Here is a 17,856-nt window from a genome sequence, read left to right as displayed (position 1 = left end):
TTTATGATACTTGTGGCTTTATGGTACTTCATAATTTTTCTCAGATTCATTAAATCCAGTTGAGGGTGGAGTTAATGGCAGAGCAGGTAATGCATTCCCAGTGCCACGGAGCAGTCCGTAATCCCGCTGCGAAGCGCAGGAGCTGGCTCCGGGTGTTGGCCAAGTTCATGACGTTCAAGGTGAACCTGGGGCTTCAGGTGGAAGGGGAAATGGAGGGAGCGAGTGGTGGTGGCGGGCACCCAACTGCTGCTGGTTGGAGCCCGTGGCAGGGCTGGCAGCTGCTGCCCGCTCACGGTTGTTCTGCTGGTGAAGATCACCCGGTCCTGGTGAGGAAGCAGTCACTGCCCTGATTGCAGAGTACGTGGCAATGCTTAAACATTTACCTGTGTCTGCATTTCGGCACCGTTCCCTTTGCAGATGCAGCCTTGCACCCAGGGCTGGGCTGGGCTGGCGGCTCAGCCTGTGGCAGCAGCAAAGAAACAGCACCTGCTTAGGTTTTACACCGTACCAAAGCAGACGGTCACAGCCTGGCTCCCAGCATCCCTGGAGGCGAGCGCGGGATGGCCCTGGCGCAGCTGGGAGAGGATGGATGTGCTGGGGAGCAAGGAGGCACGTGGATGTTTCTCGTGCTCCTCGGTGTTTTCATTTCACAGGTACCTCTTGTCCCCTGGAGGTTAGGGTGATTTTTTTCTCTTCTGAACCAGTTAAACCAGCCTTTCACTCCCCAAACCATGCAACAGGGACGGGGGAGAAATCCCACACTTAAAACAATGGTGTGTTTTGGCATCTTGGTCTTTGGTATTCACAAAATTCTGTAGTTTCTCCAGTTCCTGCATTCACCTTCAGCTCTGCCGTGCTCTGTTTATTGTAACCTTTCTGGTGTGGTAGGTGCTTCATACCAAAGGTGACATTTCTGTGTTTTGAGAGCGTTGAATGGTTTTGGTGTTAAATCCTCACCCTGCGGTTTGGCTGATCCAACCCTTCCCGGCGTGTGGTGGCATCTCGCTGTGGTCACAGGGACCGTTTGTGCAGAGAAAATACCTCTGCAGCTCGTTGGCTTTGGTACATCCTTCTGTGCTTGTCCAAAATGATGCTAAAGTTAAGAAAACTCGGGCGTGACTTGGAGCAGGTGAAGCGGCATGAAGAGCCCTGTCAGAGCAGCCGGGGTTGGCCATGGTTTTGCACCAGTGTGGCAAGAGAAAGGAGAAAGCTTGGGCCACCCGTCACCAGCCAGACTCTGGGCACAGAGGACGCGCGATAGGCTTGAGGACTCCTCTGGATGTTTGCTGCTCTCCTGCAATGGGTTTTTCAGTCCTAAAATTGTCGTTTCTGGTGCAAAAATGGCAACATCTTCTTATTCTACGCTCTTTTTTCCTAGTTCTTTTTTAATAGACAGAGACAACCAGCCTCGGGAGCCCCCAGACATCACCATTTTTAAACAAAAATGCCATTTTTGTTAGCACTGAAATAGAGGACAAGCTGCAGAAAAGCCGCGGGCCCCTGAGGGCAACTGCCATGAATTCCGGTTGCCCAACAAGTCCGGGCCGTAATTGTGTCTGAAATAGCCCTCATGGAGGGAAGATGCTTCTCTTCAGAGGCGAAGCAGGTCTCTTTAATGAATTGCCCGTGGAGTGGGAGATGCTGGGATTTTCACTTTTGTATAGTTTAAAACAATGTAATTTCCGATCCCGCTTTCTGGAAAATGGGAAAAGGCAGAGTTGAGTTCTGAAAGAAGGTCTGTGTCCCTGTGGAAGGCTGGTGGCAGCTTGGGAGGGGGACATCAGACCTCCTCACCTTGCCTCCCTCTACCTATTTATGATCCCAAGAGATAACGCGCTACCCAACTCCGCAGCAACCTTCATTACGAGCTGTTGGTCTGCGGGACCGCAATGCATTTATAATTTTTATTGTTATATCTTTTAATTTTATTTTGCTTTCCTTGCTGTCTCGGCGAAGGGAAGATAGGAGTCCATATTTATTACAGAGGAAACGATCTACCTCTGCGAATGTATGTATCAGTTAATTTAATCTCACCAGTTTTATTTAAACTGTTTTTCCTTCCTTTCTTTACTTCCCTCCTCCTATCTCCCCCCTTTTCCTCCTCCTCTTGGTGCAAGGTGATCAGTTTGTTTAAAAAAAAAAAAAGCTGGAAAGTAAAACTATCCCATGCCTTTTATAATCTGTATTGAAAAGGCTTTTTCTGGTTGCTACGGAATTGCTCTGCCTTTCACTGCTTACGCCTGTGTGCCTCCCGTGGCCCCCGTCTGATTGACATTTACAAATTACCAAGCTGAGAGTGTTCAATCTTTGACCCGTGTGTTTCTATTCAGCAATGAGTGAGATTTGCAAGCATTTTGTCATATAATTACTGCAAATCCCTTGAAAATTTCCACAACAACGCCTAGATGAATGGTAATTTGTGCAGACAGCCGCTGATGCCTTTACAATACACTAAGATGCAAAACAGTCTAATTTTTTTTTATTTTTTTTTTTACCCTAAGATATCTGGGGGGAAAAAATGTTCTGCATGTGAGTGTGTTGTAAAATATTTGGATTGTTAGATTTATTTGCTTACACAGACTATATTTGTGCTGATTTTATTGTATTGACTGTATGCATTTTTTTTCCTCCAGTTCTACAGTTTTATTGTGCGTTGGTCATATGCATACATCACCCGCATTGTTCTCCAGGAAATTTATTCCACCTTTCAGCATGTTCTTGATAGGACTTATTGCATTACTGGTTAAGTGCTGAGATTTGCTACTACAAAGACTTGAAACAGCCCCTTGTAATGTTTATTTGCCAGACATGGCTGAGATCATATGTTTTCATAACACTCGGAGTACATCCGCGTTTCAGCAGCCGGCAGGGTTGGTGTCCTCATGGTTTGGTCTTGCGGGATGGACCGGGTACCTCTCAAATTGGGTTGTCGAGGAGGAGAGCATTGATGACCCACAAGGAGTGGATGCCCAACACCTGTTGAAATAATCGTATATACTAACTCATGGTTTGCGTACATTTATCGGTACGACGGCGCGTGCGTCCGTGTGCACCTGTGCACGCTGGGTGAGGACGTTTAGCCATCCACGTTTCACAAATAGTGGCAAAACTGTGTGAAGTGACGCACTGTGATCTTCCCTTGCTTGTGGGATGTGGCACTTCCCAGGGCAAGAGCCACCGCGGAATGCTGGGGCCACCGACCGGCACAGCGCTGGCGCCGGTGAGCTTCTGCCCCGCGCAAATGCTGTGCCACAGGGCCAGCGAGGGCTGCACTGCGGAGCCCTTGCCAGGGAGAAGACACAGTGTTGTGTCTAAACTGGAGTGGAGGATTTAGAGGATGGCTGTGGGAACTCTGGATCTGTGATCTGAATTTTAAAATAAGCTATTTTTGCCAATCATGTTTTGATGGAGTTGGTAAATATTTGCCTTTAAGCAACGCTTTAAATTCATTCAAATCACCTTTTCAGAATTTCCCTACAATGATGCATGTATATATTTATATTTTTATATCTGTCTATATATACCCACGCGTTCTGCTGGAGCTGCGGCGGTGGGAGCCTTCGCAGGCTGTGGCTCTTACGGGGACCCACGCTCTCCGCCCGGCATGACAATCGTGATCTATGCTCTGTTGTTGTTTGTTCAAAACAAAACAGCTTCGTAAGAACCGTAACCACCAGCCTTGTGTTTTGGTATTGCTTTGATTTTCTTTCTTCTGGTTGGGTTTCTGGCCCGGCTGCCGCTGGGCAAGGGCAGAAGCTTCTGCTTTCTGAGGCATTTTAATGCTGGATCTTTGTGCCCATTGTGGGCGCCATGGCCCGGACAGTTTTTCTGGAGGGTACAAAACGAGACGCGTTTGCTGGGAAGGTGAGCAGAGATACGGAAGGGTTGGTGGGGGATGAACCCGGCCAGGGTTGAGAAGCACTGCTGGAGCAGGAGGTTTCTGAAGCGCGTGGCTGGAGCCGCCCCGGGCAGGACGACGCTGGTGCTGCGGTTGGTTTGGGCTCTCGAGCCGGGCTGGCTCGTGGCAGTGACCGGGAGCAGAGGTGGCAGCCTGGGGTGCCCCGTTCTCCCCCCGACAGCGCTCGTGGAGAGCGTTTTGATACCTGCGATAAAAAACTCCTTACGAGCCCCATGTATTATTATTTATTATTACTGTCGTGTTCTCGCCGAGTCAGCCTTGACTGCACTGCAGTATTTTCCCTGTGCTGAGGAATCTCCTCTCTTGTCTTCGCGAGTGGTTATCCCAAACCACAGCGAGCAGCTGTGAGCCACAGATTTTAAGCTCTGGGATCCGTAAGCGCTCTCCTGCTTGTGCAAAACCAGGTTGGCTGCGCAGCTGCCGGGTCTGGAGGTATTTTCTTTGGCCGGTTTTAAACGCAGTCGGCTTCTGGGAAACCAGGAATGGGGGGAAAAGGATGGGATGGGAAGAGAATCCTGAGATAAAACTCATAAAACACTGTCCATCTCAAGCTGTTTTGCATGAGTGACGTGCATCTGGGTCACCAGGACGGATTGAAGGAAGAGTTCAGTGACTGCAGCATCTGAACAAACCGCTCTTGTCATTAGGCTGGAAATGTAATCTCTGCGAAAGAAGAGGCTATGGTAGACTTAGCAAGATCTGTTCACGTTATGGGAATTTAATGCACCTGGTAGAAACTAACTGCAGGTCATCAGTTTTTATTGGCATAGTGCAGACATGCAGTGTGATGAACTGATCTGGCAAAACATTAACAAAGATAAAAAAAAAAAAAAAGCAGCCTAGATCGGGTTTTGTAGTGGGTATCATTGAAATCAGAGCAAATATTACTCTTCAGATACTTGTCTGTCCATCCCCTGTAATTTCTGCTGCTGTGCTGCTGATGTAGATGGTCTTTCATAGAGAGTTTGCAGATAAATTTTTGTCTGACAGATATCTAGAACTTATATAGTCACCTACTAATTTAAACCAATTTGCCCTAGGTGATGGGTGAATACACTTGAAAATTAAATGGGTCTGATTTAAGCATCCCTTCTCTGAAGCCAAAGATTATATAATTAAATTAAAAGAAAATGTGTTTTATAATAAACTGTATTTCCTCTTGGCAAAATCCAATTTTGAAACAAGATTGTAATATCATATCTAAAAATGTTTTCCCATGGGTATTACCAGTCTATTTCATTTAATTGTTTTCACCCATCATATTATGAGCTTTCAAAGTAGCGAAATGAGTGTGGTTTTTACAAGGAACAAGGGAGGAAATGGCAGGGAGAGGAAAGGCTGGCTGCATTCCCAGGAGGACCTCCTGAAAGACCAGGAGTGGTGGCAGGGGTGGACACCCTCCTGCTCGCCCCAAGCTTTCCGCTCCTCGCCTGGGCTGGTGGCCGGCACAGACAGGCTGTTTGCTCAGCTCAGAGCCTGAGGGCTGCGAGGCTCATAGGATAAACCCAAGTGTTGGGGACCTGCTACTGGCCCTCGGCAGCCTAGGTTTTCCTGCTCTGGTGAAGGTCTGGTGTAGGAAGAAACTCAATGAGCCGTATGGCAAAGATTTTGCACTTAAGCAGAAAATATTCAACACTTTGAGTCCGAGCTGCTGGGAGTGCTCTTTTCGCAGCGTGGCCAATCCTGCACAAGGATTTGGCAGCAGCAGGGGTTGCCCAGAGGCTTCCAGCTTGTGGGTGAGAAGGATCAGGCCCCCAGGGTGAGAGGAAGCTGTTGTAGGACCGGCATTTCTTTGGGGTGGGATCCCCACGCGTAGCACAGCCATCCCACCAAGCGCTCGAATGAACCCTGGGTGAGGGGAAATGATACATAAATGTAGGGTGCGCTTCAAGTGAAATATGAGCCAATTCCACCCTTAATTAATATGCTCATTTTCTTCTATATACATTTTATCTGTTCATCTATTGTTCCAGCGCGCCAATGGCACTGCGAAGGAGGACGGGTATTGCTTTCAGTCTTGCACATCTAATGGACGCGGCTGATGGTAATTTGAAGCCAAGGCGATGGCAGCTTCCATGCTTCTGCGTTGGTTTGGCTTCAACAAAACAGTAAGAAAACCTTGAGGGCCGTGGACAACCTTTGCTGCCCTGTTCGCAGTGATCCGTGCTGTGGAGAGGCTGGAGGTGCCGAGGGACGGAGCCAGAGAGCGGCATCTCGATGCCTCTGCTCCTTGCGGGTCCCCGCTGCACCCATTTATTTCCTCGATGGGAATGGGCCTATTTATTATCACCAGTGATACATTGATCATGGGCAAAAGAGTCAGAAATGGGTCTGACAATGATAAGCAAAAGTGTTTCTGTGTGAGAGCTTGGGATGAATCCTGCCCCGCTCTCGCTGTGGAGGCAAACACCCTTCCACTGTGAGAACGGTCACAGGTGTCTTCACCTCCCTCCTCCCGTTTCTCCTCTATTTCTTTAGAAAGCTCTGATCCTGTTCTTACATTTGGCTTTTTGGGGGTGTCTCTTGAGGGGAGGGGGCAAACCGGGGTGCCCTGTGGTGGGCAGGTTCAGTAGCAGCTGTGGGATTTCCTTGGAACATCCCTGCCACTGTAAGCAGCGCCGCGGGCTAAGACCACCCTTTCCTTCTGCATCCTTCCTTCATCAAACGGATCCGTTTTTTCTGCTGTGAAAACCTCCCAGAACTCATTGGCTTTTTGATGCTGGGGCTGACGTAGTCCCCTCAAAACTCAGGGGCGGCAGCAGATCCGTGCCGGCTGCTCCACGGTGCCCTGGGTGCCCACTGTCACCTGGAGCCCCCCAAAATTAAAGGCACGTTCAGGCGCTGGGCTGGATGGCGCTGGGCTTCCGGGCACCTACAGCGCTCGGCGGCCTCATTAAATCCTTCAGAGCCTTTATCAGGGACAAAACTGTCGACTTTCTGGGAAAACGTTGATTAAAGCAACAGCGAGCAGGAGTTGAAAGGCTAATATTATCAGTTTTAGCTCGCTGGGGTGGTGTTTGCCTGAGGTAAAACAATCTTGCAGCGGAGAGCGGTGATAAGTGATGCTGCGCCGGAGCCAGCCGGGCTGTACGAGGGTGCGGGGCCCGCGGGCACCGGGCTGCGCAGGGGGAAGGATGAGGGTATTTAGACGGGGAAGCGTTTTCTGCGGGCGTTCGACTGCTGTCAGCCATTTTAGGTTTCTGAATCCTATTTCCCTGGTGCTTCCAAGAGAAGCTTTTGGGGGAGTCCCCAGCTAAAACTCAAATTTGCATTTAAATGGAGATTTTTTTTTTTTTCTAATGAGTAGGATGCATGGGAGACTCAGACTATCGGGTTTCCTTGTGGGAGAGCGCAGAATTCTCTCACCTTCTACATCCCACCCCCCTCCCCAACTCCTTTAATGCACACTTTAAATTAGACATTAAAAAAAAAAGGAATAGTGCGTCTTTAAGGAGAATATAATCATAAACAAATAAGTCGCGTTGCCCTTGCAGCAGAACTAATCTTCCCTCAGCTGAGCTGTGATATAGATCAGTAACAAGAGCCACGCGCAGGGGGTTCCTTTGAAATGCATAATACCTCCTCGTATAAATTGGAGTTGGTGTGATGGAGCTGTGAGATGACATATTGTGGCATGACCCCTCTCTACTGATTGTGGGTGAACCCTGCAAAGGTAAATCTAACACGGCGCACACATCAGACAATTTCATTTTCATCACCCAGGGACAAAAACATAGCAACAGAATCTTTTCAAATGATAATCTGCATGCTGGGCGGAATATTTTCCCTTCCTGCTTTCCTTTTTTTTTTTTTTTTTTGGTTCAATTCATGATGTAGGTGAAAGGAATTATAAATTGCTTCCAAAGTTCATTCATTCCCTTCTTTTCATTCTTCCCTTTCTTTTCCTCCTTCTCCTTTTGCTTTTGTTCTCTCTCCCTCTCTCCCTTCCTTCTCCTGCCTTTGTCTCTCTCTTTCACTTTATCTTCTCTCTTATTTTTGTCTTCTTGTTTCTCTTTTCTCTTTATCTCTTCTTTCTCTACCTCCCCCCCTCTTTTTAATCTCTTTTTCCTCTTCTTTCTCTATCTTTTTTCCTCTTTTAAATCTCTTCTTCTCTCTCTTTTTCTCCCTCCCCTTTTTATCTATTTTTTTCCCTCTTCTTTCTCTTTTTTTTTCTTTCTCCATCTAAAAGTTTGGCTGTGTATATGTCTCTGTGTGTGTGTAACTGATTCTTTCTTCTCATCCCCTCAGGGACATTCCAGTAATAATGATTTATAGGAGTGCAAAAATCTATGCTCTTGCTGTTACCAACTAATATCCCTCCTACCCTCCAAAAAGGGAGTTTTCGTGTAGAAGATCTCTCGGTACAGAACACTCTCCGCTGCTTCTTTCCACTCCCCACTTCGCCTTCCTGCACTTTTCCATTCAAGTATTCGGAGGAATCAGCCGGTTTGCATCGTGCTGACCAGGAACGCAATACCTGCAGTACCATATCTCATCTAGAACCAGTTACAATTGACTAAACCGACGCTATAGCTGGTTTTTGTTCTCCTCTCCAGCCGTTTTCTCGTAGGCTCTATTCTTTTGAGGCTAAGAACGGTTTAGAAAAATCCCCTTTAATGTGATACCTCTAATCTACCGTAAACCGTTTCCCCTCACAAATCAAGGTGTGTTCGCAAACCGTACACAGCTACCAGGTGAAATGCGAGTTGTCAGTCCCCATCCGAGAAGCGCAAGATGATGGTTTGCGTAAAGCTGGTGGCTCCGTCGTGGCAGTGGCGGTGCCGGGGCTGTGGCGCTGGGCTGGCGCACGCCTCGCCGCGGCAAAAGAACCTCCCGTGGCAAAGAACCGCGTTCCGTGTGGAAAGGGCCAAATAAATTATACGGAGTTGTGTGTCCCAGGGCTCTGCGCTAAAGGCAGAGGAGAGCTGAAGGGCTGAGCTTGAACCGATTCACAAAGTGAATTCACTTCACTGGTGAAAAGTTGCCGGCCCTGACACAAAGACCTGTTTGGATGGGTTTTATTATTTTTATTGTCTTGCTCTGCTCATCAACCAACGCGCTGGCAGTGCCTCAGGCTGGCTCTTTGCAGAGCCGCTGCAATACTCCAGGCCCTCCTCTCCTCTAAGGTGTTGGGGATGTTTCTACAGGGACCACTGAGGTCTCTCGTCTTTGCCCTGCGGGGATGCCGCTGGTGCAGGTGGGGCATTTTGTGCAAGGCATAGGGTGGGCATTGCAGAGTAGTGCTTGCTTCTGGGTGTCCGGCTTCCTCCCCACGCTGTCTGCTCCCATCTGCTTGGATGCAGGACAGCCCTGGAGGGAGCAGGGCAGGGACTTGCGTGCTCAGTACCCTCATGGCTATGGCATGGCTTTAGGACAGCCCCATTACTGGTCTGTGCCTCAGTTTCTCCATTGCTACAACATGCCCCCAAGATATCTTAAATTTAATTTACAAAGTGATGTGAAGAATTTGGTAATCTCAGAAGCCACAAGCTCTTACCCCCTTGGAGGTGAGTTCTGAGGGTGCAAGGAGACACCAACCCTACTCGGAAAGGAAAAACAGATGGAGTACATAGATTTTTTTGGTGCACTTCATGTAACTGCATTCACAATTAAATAACCCCACCACGGCCGGCACCGACAGAGCACAGGGTGTGGCAGGAAGGCTTAAATCTGCTCACAGATTAGGGCCATCATGGGCCCGTAATCCCGTCACTGCCTCCTCATCCCTGATGCCGAGTGACACGGCTATTGTACGCGTAAGGGAGTGACACTGAGATGAGTTTGTCGGTTCCACCTAGCGTGATTGCCATTTTCTCCTCACAGAGGAGAGGAATGAAATTGAAGGAGAAAAGGTCAGAAAGCCCTGGTCATCCTCTCCCCTTCTCCCAAATCACTTGTTCCTCTGGATGGAAATGAGAAATGACAGGTTCCTGTGCCACTTGGGATGCAGGCAGCCCCGAGTGAAACAAAAAAGGAAAGCTGGTTGGAGTAGGAGTGGATAGCAATGAATGTAGCCTGTTAATAAAGCATTTCAGAGGCACAGGATCCTGGTTATTGTTCATGGCATCTGCTAACACCAAAGTGACAGTGACAAGTTCTTTGATTAGAAAGAGGTCCCCACCACCTTCTCCCTCCCAACCCTGTGGAAGGGTTTGTGGAAAGCACCACCTTCTGCCTAAAATCCCTGAATGCTGCTGCAGGGGGGGGGTTCAGCTGGGGAAATGACATTTTTTTTGTCTTCTGTTTCCATTTTGTTGCAGAAAAGTCTCCCTCATGTCCAGGAGAATCTCATCCCGAGAGAGTTTTTTTCTGTTTTGTTTTTGATTTGCTCATTCCTCAGGCATTTTTCAAAGGAGGAGATATAACGATACCATCTATCCTTTTCATAATTTCAGTGCAAATTGGCACACGCTTCTTAAATCTCAGGGCGTGGGTTAACAATCAAAAGCAAATGCAATTGGTGGCAGCATCTGTGAGCAGCCATTGACCCGGCTTTGGGCAACCTCTGCTGCCCAGGTGGGACTGGGACGGGGCTGGGAGCCATGCGGCGGAGGCAGTAAGTGCCGCTGGGTTGTGTTTTCTGTTGGAGAATGAATTTTGGCAGTGTTTGTGTCACTGGTGGTTGTGTACTTGAATTGTTTGTTCTGTCTACATACATTTTGAGAAGATTGTGAGAGGAGTGCTGGTGAAGGCAGTGGAAACTCCTGGGAAGCAAGTAGCTGCACCCACGGCAGAGGATGTTTGGGCAATGTGAGTCAAGGCAGCATTTGTGCCCTCCTGCCTAAAAACCATCCTGCCAGTTCTTCACGTTGGCTCCTCAGGAGATATCCTTGGCATAAAGAGCGCTTTACCATGAGAAGCATAATCAGTTTGGTCTGTTTTACACTGCTTATTGTTCTCCTGTTTTTATGGAAACATGAAAATCCTCATTTGATCCTTCTAAATGATATTATCTTATAAACAAGCACTTTTATTTGGGTTTCAGGGAGAAAGCACTGCTCTGAGAAGGCCAGAGGGCTTCACCGTCATCGGGAACCTGCACCAGCAGCCCAAATCCTGCAGTGGTGCTGATGTGAGCTGATGCCCACAGAGGGGCTGTGGAGCACACGTGCATGGAGGGATGCAGCGTGTGGTGCCCCATCACAAGTGCTGGTCAGGAGAGGGGTCAATCAGGTGTGTCACGAGCAAGGATCACCAGCGGCTGCTGAGGCTCTTTACCACCGCACCTCCAGGGGCAAAATGGAAACAGTAATGCTCAGAGCATCGGTACACGTATGCTCGTTTATAAGATCCTGCCTGTACCACAGCTAGAGGGACTGGCTGGAAATCCCAGCCCGAAGCAGGCTTTTACTTGTTTGAGGACAAAAATGCAAAGCTCTTCAGTCAGAGAAAGGCAATCTGAAGTGAAAGAGGTGAGATCCATTGTTTGCCACAGATCTGCAGGACCTCATAGCAAAACAGGTTGGGAAAGGAGATGATGACAGGTAGGAAAGTGGGGAAGGAAATGATGACAGGTAGGAAAGTTGAGAAGAAGTGGCTGTGGGACTGTTCTGTCAAGGCAGACAAGATAACCCAGCTCTGTAATGCCTCGCCCAGCTGTAAAGCTATACAGAAAATTATCTTCTTTTCATCACATTTTTACTTATAAGTCTTCCCCGAGTCCCCTGGCATGTCTTTAATGGGCTGCGTGGGATTTTGTTGTCTTCTTTCTGTTTGTTGAAGAAAGAAACTTTTTCTAGGAAAAACATGGGGAAAAAAATCCTACCTTTTTCTGGTGAAAAAACAAGTGCCAATTTCACTCATCTGTATTTCTGTGTAAATGGTGTTGTTAAAAAGAGATACCATGCCTGGGGCGTGCAGAATCTTACCTGTCTCGTACATAAAAACCATCGAGACTGACAGCGCGAGCTCAATGATTTTACAGCATTTCAAGTCAGAGAGGGAAATGCAGAAATAAGAGAAATGCACGCTGTCCAGGTGGAAACTCTTTTCCCAGCATTGTGGTTTTTGCTGAGAACTGAAATCGGCACATGTCTGGGCTGGAAGGACATTGGTTCACAGATGGCAAAATATCCACAGATACCTGCCATGGGACGGTTCTGCTTTGTGTCCATTTGCTCCTACTGAATAACTGTTTTCTCCCCTTCTTTTCCAAAGCCAGTAGATGCAGCAGCTGGAGCAGTCTTCTCTAGGTGCTTCTACCTGGTGTGAAAAAAGAATGAAAGAAGAGGCATCAGAGAACAATTCCAATCGGATGCAAGAAAAACACTTTTGCAATGACTGTGTCCAAGCACTGAAAGAGGCGCCCGGAGGTGTGAGGGAAACTCCATCCTTGGAAAGTTTTAAAATTCATCTGAAGAAGGCCTTGGGCAGCCAGATCATCCTTGAAGTCAATGACTTTCTGCAGGAGCAGAGCAAAGCTTCTCCTTGCTTTCCTTGTCTGCCACCCCCTCCTGTCGGTGGAGGAGATCAGGATTTGGAAGGGGATTTACAGCTGTATAATTTGGCAGAGCGCGCTGCTAAGCCGTAACTGTGCTAAAGCCACTTGTGGGAAGGCATCTCGGCAGCAATGCAGATCCCGGGCTCTTGTGCCGGCAGCATCTGCCACTCTGCACCTCCAAGCACTTGCCATCCACCTTGCACGGCAGGGCAGAGTCCCTCCCTTGCTGGCAGGGATGGATGAAGCCCATGGCCAAAGGTCTGTGCTCGGAGCTAAGCATTTCCTCCGGTGTGTTTTTTCTCTTCAGGAACGAGATGCCTTCTCAATGCCTTTACTCAGTGCCCAGACTTGTTGGCGCTGGTTTCTTGACCAAAGCCAGACTAAACCTGAGAAGAGGAGCTGCTGACCCGCGGCTGCCGCAGTACAAACCCGGCAGTGAACGTGCCTGAGCTATCAAAGAGGTCTGCTCCACGGGCAGGAACTTTTCCAACCACTGAGCCCTCCTCTCCCTGGGTGCTGCTATTTCCATGTCAAGCTGTACAGTTATAGATTTTAAGATAAGGTGCTTTTGTTTCCCGGTTCTGTCTGAGTTACCATTTGAAACTGATATGACAGGCCTAAGGCTAGTATAGAAATGTGTTACAAGTTCCCATTTCACAAACGTGTCGCCAGTCAAATAGCCTCCCTCCGCCTGAGCCTATTTACTCTCCCGGGGATCTATTTTTAAAAGTTATTAGCAGATTACTGGTTTTCTATCAACCTCAGGCACCAATCTCCCAAAGATACCATTGCACTTTAATAAGGTGCATTTGATAATCCTTGGATAAAGGCGTTGAAGGCTGGGGATGGGGGGGGGAAAGGGAGAAACTCTTGCACCAGTTCATCTAGAAAAGGGTTAAATATCCTCATGTTTCTAAATGGCTGAACTACTGTATGTTGTAGTTTTCAACTGCAAATCATCTTTAATAGCAGACATCACGGGATGGCTCATTACATTAAGCTATTTTTCATGCTATCTCCTGTAATATCCTTTAATCCAATGCGTTTCAAATCACCTCGGGCTAAAATAAGAGACATAGCGATGTAATAGCCTAGTGTATTAGTGGGTTAATTGCCCTGTTGTACTCTCTAGTAGATATCTCTGGAATGAGTTCTATATTAATTGTAAATTGCTTAATACATTTAACTCCTTGAGCAGCTTGGTTCTCTCCTATGCCTTTAATGAACGAGAAAAGTTTTGAGTTGTAAACAGTTGTTTTTTCACTGCCAGCACCACAGGGCCTTCCTCCGGCGAGAACCAAACACACGTCATCCTCTTGGCACTTAGAAAGAGTCAGCCTGGAGCACTAAGGGGAATGATTGCTTTTTCCTGGGAGCTGCAAAGTCCCGTGCCAGCCGTGCAGCCAGCGAACCCCAGAGCTGAGCCTGGCTCGGAGCAGCAGATCCGGATCTGCAGAGGCAGCGGTGCTCGGACTGTGGAAACGTAGTACATTACACTGTAGCTCTCCCCAAATCGGACAGTTGGAGATGCTGCAGAGGGAAAAAGGGAAGGCTTAAATAATACATAAGATTTCAGGCTCTCATCTTGCCAGTGCTGTAGCCAGAAAGGGAAGACGGATGAAATACTCTGCAGCTCTGTCAGAGGATGCAGCAGCAGGTCACTGACACGCACGGCTCTCAAAGCATTGCCCATAATGTGCAGTAGATAGTTTTCTAAAATTACTTTTGCAGCACTAGGCAGACATGTCCACAGATTTGCAGTCACTTTTCTGAAAATTGGAACATAAGTGTCACCAGGCTGCTGGAGGGTAATGTCACTAATTTCTTTGGATTGCTCCCAGCTTGCGTTGGGAGGCGGAAGAAGGAGCAGGCACAGTGGAGGTTGGAGGGGGTTGTATAATGTACAGGTAAGACATTCTTTATTCATTTTTTTCTGGGATATTCTGATTTCTAAAAATCCTGGCAAAAACTCTACTGTCTATTTAAAGGAAGGGCCGGGAGGAGGAATGCTGAGAAGCTCCTTGCTCTGAAAACTCAGAAGAAACTCTGAAGTGCCACCTATTGCTTAAATCCAGCAGCATCGCAGCAGCTGTGGTGAGGAGACTGCAGGTCAGTTGTTTGAATTTAACCTGCACAACTAGAAGCCCCGTGTGCCGGATCCACCTGGCCTGAGCCGCGCAGCTCAGTCTGTTCCCCTCTGCCGTGTGGCCGTGCTGCAGCACGCTGGATTGTATTACAGACCTTTTTTCTAGGTCTTATGTATAAGACAAATATAATACTCATAAAGATGCCATTCAGGAAGCCTTTTATAACACACTGAGCTTCTTTAAACATATGCTCAGCTTTTCAGTACTTATAACAGGGCAGCATTTTAATGCTCCTTTCAGCGGAAGTGTTAAACGGAAGAGGTGTTTAGCTTTTGGGTTTGTAACCACCCCTGGCCTCCACGTGCACACGGGGTATCTAACGGAGAGCCCCAGCAGGGAAGCAAAGGGTTGTGTATACAGGATTCCTCCACTGGGGTGGGAAACACAGAGAGCAACCCAGGCTTTCACCCTGCAAGCTTTCTGCAAGTTTTCCCGACTGTGCTTCCACACAGACCTTGGAGATGACACAGCATTGCTCCACCTTCCGCAAGGAGAGATGTGATGTTGCTCGCCATCACCAGCTATGGCAGCTCAGAGATTTAAATCTGGATTTTCTGATCCGCTCTGCATTGTGTCTGACTCTGACGCATGCACACATGTGGAGTTGTGATTATTATTAATACTCTTATAATTCACATAACTTCATATGTGATTACTGCATACTAAAACACCCAAGCAGAAATTGTGATTGCTAATTAGAGAATGTTAATACTAAACTCTCATAGATGAAGATTTGTTTGGAAGTTAAGCCTCATTAATGCTATTTGTCCCTTGCAGTGAAGCTTAGGAATGGGGGTATACGCTCACCCGGATGAAAGCTGGCAGCGGGCAAAGAGAATGGACTCTTGCTCAGATTAAGTCAGCTAGAAATTACCCTGGAAATCAGCGTCTCCTTCAGTTGCCTTTGTTACAAACACAGCATAACTGAAAGGCTGCCTCATTTCACTGCCATTTAGGCTTGTGGGGTTTTTTTTCCTGTAAGGTAACTACTGACATCAGTGGAATTACTTCTGATTTATACATCAGGAAGTGAGAGAGGAGCCAGAAACCCTGGGTAATTCTGCTCTAGCCTTGCCTGTACCCATCAACAGCTCCTCACATTTACATGAATAGTTTGGGCTAAAAGAAATACCATCCCTCTGTTTGAAAACATAATGTAAAGGTATTTGTGAGACAATCTGAATGGAAATTTCGTAACTTGTAGAGGAAAATTTCTGTGGAACTGGGGAGCCAGTTGTTCTTCAAAGGAAAGACACAAAGTGCTTAGAATGCTGGAAAAAAATCCATCAAGTAATTCTCTATCTATAAAATAGGTGGTAATGCAATCTGAGCTTAATTTTGATGGCACACTGTACTTCATAACAGTGACAACACCTTAAAAAATGTAATGAAAGGGCCTGATTTATTACTGAAATAATCCATTTAGCACTCCAATAAATAAAGGGAGAAAATACAACCAATGTTTCGGCAGAAGGAGGGGGGGGGAAAGAGAGAAAAATTGCAATGCATAGCAGTTTTCTGTAAACGCATCCAGAGACTGTGGCCACATATTTTGGGGCTGATTATTTCTCTGAAGACAAATATAAATTCCAAGTTAGATCTGAGATTTAGGCCTGATATCCACTCTGCATTTTGATATACTTTTAAATCAGCAGCCCTGTGACGCAGTAACGCAAGGACTGGTGTTGACTGACAAGGGGGAGGAGAAGGGGAGGAGAAAATGCTAACTTACTGCCTTAGAAATATTTGATTTTAAATATGCTCTCGTACTCATTATTAAGTGGAAAGCAAACATATTTTCCCCTCATGCCAAATTTGTTTTAATAACATGATGTTACTTCTGCAAATGTCAAGCTCCAGCCTCTCTCTCTCTCCCCATTTCAGTGGCGCTTGGCCCACAGCAAAGACCGGCGGGTTTTATACTCCCTGTACATCACTTCTATTAATCTGTTTAATATGCTACAGGACCTGGCAGTGGTAACGACAGTCAAAGCAATAAAATCCTCACGTGGTAGCTGTTTGGAGAGAGGAGCTGCCATTTCTCTATCGATGAAGAAGAACTTTCCAACACAGAAACAGTCATGCAGCAGAATGAGTGGACTGAGGAGGGTGCTAGGCTCTGAGACCAGAAGTTTTAAGGCCATGTAGGACCAAGATGTGAGGAAGGATGCAGAAAGGATGCCAGTGTGGCTCTGCAAGGTCTGCTGCTTTCAACAAGGAATGGTGATAGTGGTGACAGCCGCGGTAAAGGGGTTCTCCTGCACGTCCCCAGCATCGTGAACAACATAAAGCCATGGCTCAATAACATCATCCTCCTCCTCGCTACGCTAGGGGCCAGACCAAGAGGCATTGGCTAAACCTCAACGCGTAGAAGAACATGTCGTGTCCCTCTCCCAACCCAGGTCTCTTGGTATTTGCATCAGCCAGTGCTGCAGGCCATCCCTGCGGTCATTAAAACGAATGGGAACTACCGTGGATGAAAAAATTAGGGGAGCAAAAGTAGCAAACTGCTGCTATGTGGCCCCTTTTTGGGGGGATATTTTGCTGTATGGCCTTGGAACATCCTTCATTGATGGCTTCATCCTTTGTGCCCGCGTCTTGGGCAGCTGAGGCTGGAGGAATGGCTCCGGCGCCCGTGTCCCGCTGTGCCCTGCCAGGCCCTAATTGGCCTGTTTGTTTTGCAATAAGTGATTCCTGCCTGTCTTGGGGTGGATTGTTTTTCACACCATTAAATGAAGTTCTGCTGTATTGATCCCTGTTTTTCCAATTTGAAGCCTGAAAAGTGATGAAGACATTTTCTTGTTTTCTCATGTACTTTTCCCTCAGTTCATTTAGGTGACCTGTCTTTAGTTCCTTGCTCTGCTCGCTGTAATTGCTTCTTCAGAGTAATGTTACACCATAAGCGTGGTACTGCAGCTGGGGTAGGTTTTTATGGAAGGATGAAGGAAGGCGAGGTTGAAGCCATCAACCAATATTAACCGAGGAAGGTTTGTCACAAATGACATCTCAATAGCAGTGTCTCAGTGTCTCCTGCTGAAGCCTTGGAAAAATAGTGCAGAGGGTGAGGGTAGGACCATGGGATGGCTTTGTCTCTTCAGACTGCCTAATATTTAAGAGATGGAAACATGGTGGAACGTTATTTTTCTTTGGGCACAGATATTGTCATTTGCATCCTCTTCAGCTGTGTGAGAAATCTAAATACTTGAATGTTTGCATTAGATTTTGCCAGAAATCTATTTTTGTTTAGCAGTAATGTAAGGGGTGGATTTTTTCCAGAAGAGATCAATAGAGAGGGTGTTGAACTTGCATTTAAGTGGCAAGTTTAATTAAGGAGGGAGCAATGGTTGCTC

At 47.2% G+C, this 17,856-nt stretch overlaps 1 protein-coding gene across 1 annotated transcript in view; it reads left to right on the top strand.

The window, feature by feature from the left end:
- Positions 1–16,908, top strand: part of MRM1 (mitochondrial rRNA methyltransferase 1) — a 43,862-nt gene extending 26,954 nt beyond the window's left edge. The window contains exons 7-10 of the mRNA XM_054084986.1: positions 10,905–11,092; positions 12,077–14,266; positions 14,348–14,468; positions 16,472–16,908. The gene's annotated coding sequence lies outside the window, so the exon portion shown is untranslated. The remainder of the gene's footprint in view (positions 1–10,904; positions 11,093–12,076; positions 14,267–14,347; positions 14,469–16,471) is intronic.
- The last annotated feature ends 948 nt before the right edge of the window (positions 16,909–17,856 follow it).

This window comes from Cuculus canorus, chromosome 20 (assembly GCF_017976375.1).
Source record: "Cuculus canorus isolate bCucCan1 chromosome 20, bCucCan1.pri, whole genome shotgun sequence".
Lineage (NCBI taxonomy): Eukaryota > Metazoa > Chordata > Aves > Cuculiformes > Cuculidae > Cuculus > Cuculus canorus.
Note: the sequence above shows the minus strand (reverse complement) of the source record. Positions and strands in the feature narration are given on the sequence as shown.